The sequence below is a fragment of the Corapipo altera genome, unplaced genomic scaffold (assembly GCF_003945725.1).
Source record: "Corapipo altera isolate COAL_440 unplaced genomic scaffold, ASM394572v1 206, whole genome shotgun sequence".
Classification (NCBI taxonomy): domain Eukaryota; kingdom Metazoa; phylum Chordata; class Aves; order Passeriformes; family Pipridae; genus Corapipo; species Corapipo altera.
Window position 1 is genome coordinate 662745 of NW_020885032.1, and position 2948 is coordinate 665692.

Sequence of the window (2948 nt, forward strand, 5' to 3'; positions counted from 1 at the left end):
TGGGCCTAGGCCTGAGCCTGAGCCCGAGCCCAGCACAGCCCCGGCCAACTGTCCCTTGTGCCCATGTCAGCCTGGTCACCCCGATCGCAGTCTCTGTTCCCAGCCCAGCCCGGTCTAACTGTGCCCAAACCTTGTTCCTTCCACAACCCCATCCAGCCCCTCCCATGTCCCCAGCCCAGCCTCATCCAGCTCTCACCTGTGGGAAAAATTCCTCTTTTAAATTTAGAAAGACTGCAAAAACTCATGAAACAAAAAGAAAGAATTTATTCAGTGTGCTGGGTCCAGTCTCACACCGAGTTTTTTGGGGAGAAAGACCCTTTGGATTTAAATTCCATACATTTTTTAGTTTCACAAAATCCCACCATTTTTCAGATAAGTTTAATATACTCATTTTTGCCTAAAAAAATCAGAAGGAAGGGAAAGCCTCTTTTTTTTTGCCTAAAAAAATCAGAAGGAAGGGAAAGCCTCTTTTTCAGAGAAAACGAATATATGAAACTTATCTGAAAAATGGTGGGATTTTGTAAAACTATAAAATGTATAAATTGTATGCCCAAAGGGTCTTTTCTCCCTGAAAACTCGGTGTGAGACTAGACCCAGCATGCTGAATAAATCCTTTCTTTCATGATTTTATGCTGTCTTTCTAAATTTAAAAGAAGAATTTTTCTTACACCTGCCCCCATTCCCTGTCTCCAGCCCAGCCTGGTCCAGGTGTCCCCATCTCCCAGTGATCTGAAGCATTTCTTCCATGACTGTTATCCCAAAAAGGGTCCTTACACCCCGTGTGCCAGAGGCCAATCCACACAATTATCCGGAATATTGGATTTATTTACAGTCCTGAACAGAAAGGGGGGGGGACTGGATTTCCTTCTTCTGGCCTTGGTTGTTTCTCCAAGTGTCCTCCGAATAATGGAGACTGGGAGAGCTGGGAATGTCCAGCCTGGAGAAGGGAAGCTCCAGGGAAACCTTGGAGCCCCTTCCAGGGCCTCAAGGGGCTCTCAGGAGAGCTGGAGAGGGACTTGGGACAAGGGATGGAGGGACAGGACACAGGGAATGGCTTCCCAGGGTTAGATGGGATATTGGGAAGGAATTCTTGGCTGTGAGGGTGGTGAGGGGAAAAGGAAAAGGAGAAGGAAAAAGGAGAAGGAGGAGGAGAAGGATCACATCCCATGAATCCAAGCCCTGGCCGGTGCTGGCACAGGAGGGAACTGGTCACTCAGCTCCAGATATTTTTATTCCCAATCCTCCAGGAAAAGGGCACAGGGAACGACCCCTGACCCTGGGCCCGCTCCGGTGACGTGTTTGAAACCTTCACTCTTTGGATTTTCCACTTCCATTGGGATTCTCAACAGTTTTCCCACATCTCCCTGACGTGTCTCCCTGAAATCTTGGCACAACGATCCAACCGAGACTCAAGTGTTGGGATGGAATTCCCAGGGAAGCTGTGGCTGCTCCACCCCTGGAAATGTCCCAGGCCAGGTTGGAGCAACCTGGGAAAGTGGGAGGTGTCCCTGCCCATGGCAGGGGTCGGAATTCCACGATATTTCCACTCCCTTCCAACCCAAACCATTCCAGGATTCCATGATCTCCTGTCCCTATCGGAGCCTGATCCATCTGTCTCCATTCCCTGTCTCCAGCCTGGGCTATTCCAGCTGTCCCCTGTCCCTTTCCCAGCCTTATCCAGCTATCCCAACTTTCCCCATCCCAGCCCTGGTGTCATCCCACATCCCACCCCTGGGCACGAGGGGGAGGTTTTCCTGCCGATCCATAGGACCACCTCCCACAAGGAATCTTTAATTCCACACCTCAGCCTCGGGATTCCTCATTTCTCCCGCTTTCCCTGCAGTGGTTTAGGATATTTTCCAGGAAAACCAGTTCTGGAGCTCCAAAGTCGTGGTGGTGAAAAAAAAAAAAAAGAAAAAAAAATCCTTAAGGAATTTTTTTTCCAAGTCATTTCCTTTTTCCCTGAGGGAATAAAGCCCAGAGACAAAGAGCAGCAGAACCTCGAGTCTGCAAAGGAGATCAAAATCCAGCCTAAAAGTATTTTGGAAACGATTTGGGGAAGAAAAAACCCAATCCAAGGAGCTGGAGCAGCACGAGAACATTTCCTTGGAACGCTCCTGTCGTGGAAACTTGGGAAAAGCAACTGATATCCACCTGCAATCCTTTAAAACAGCGGCTTTCCCTTGAGATATTTCCCTTCCCGGAGCAGTTGGGGAGCTCTGCCTGTCCTGGATCTGCTCAAATCCCATCCCTGGGACAAATCCAGGATTTCCCTGCTCGGAAAGGGAGATTTAGGAAATTATTTCTGGTGTTTCGTGGCATTTTCAAGTGGAATATGGGAAAAAGCAGCTTGTGGGATGAAACCCCTTTGGGAGGATGGTGGAAAAGGCTGGAAAAACACGAAGACTTTCGGGAGTTTGGGCCTTATTATCCTCCCCTGATGCCCTAAAATTGCCCAAAAAACCCCCCAAATCCTCTATTTTTTCCGAGTTCTGGATGTGTGGGAACAGGCTGGGAATGAGGAGAGCAGAGATGACAGATCTCCTCCCTTTGGGATCAGCTCCAACTGATCCCAAATCCCACCCAGAGTTTCATAACGGCTTTAAATTCCCGGGAATTGCCAAGAGGATCCTCCTCCACTTCCAGCTGCTCTTTCCCTCCCTTTTCTTGGCACAAGGAGTCCGGTGCTTGGCATGAATGAGCTGCTCTGAATTCCAATTAATTCGGCACAGCCCGAGGAAGAGCTCAGTTTGAAGCCAGGGAAGCCTTGGATCCACCACTCCCACAAAATCCAGCCTCGGGAAAAGCTGCTTTCCCAATTTATACCCAAATATGGAAGCAGGAAAAGTTGTTTTCTTAATTTACACCAAAATATGGAACAAGGAAAAACTGTTTTTCCATCTTTTTCCAAAGTATGGAACAAGGAAAAGCTGCTTTCCCAATTTACA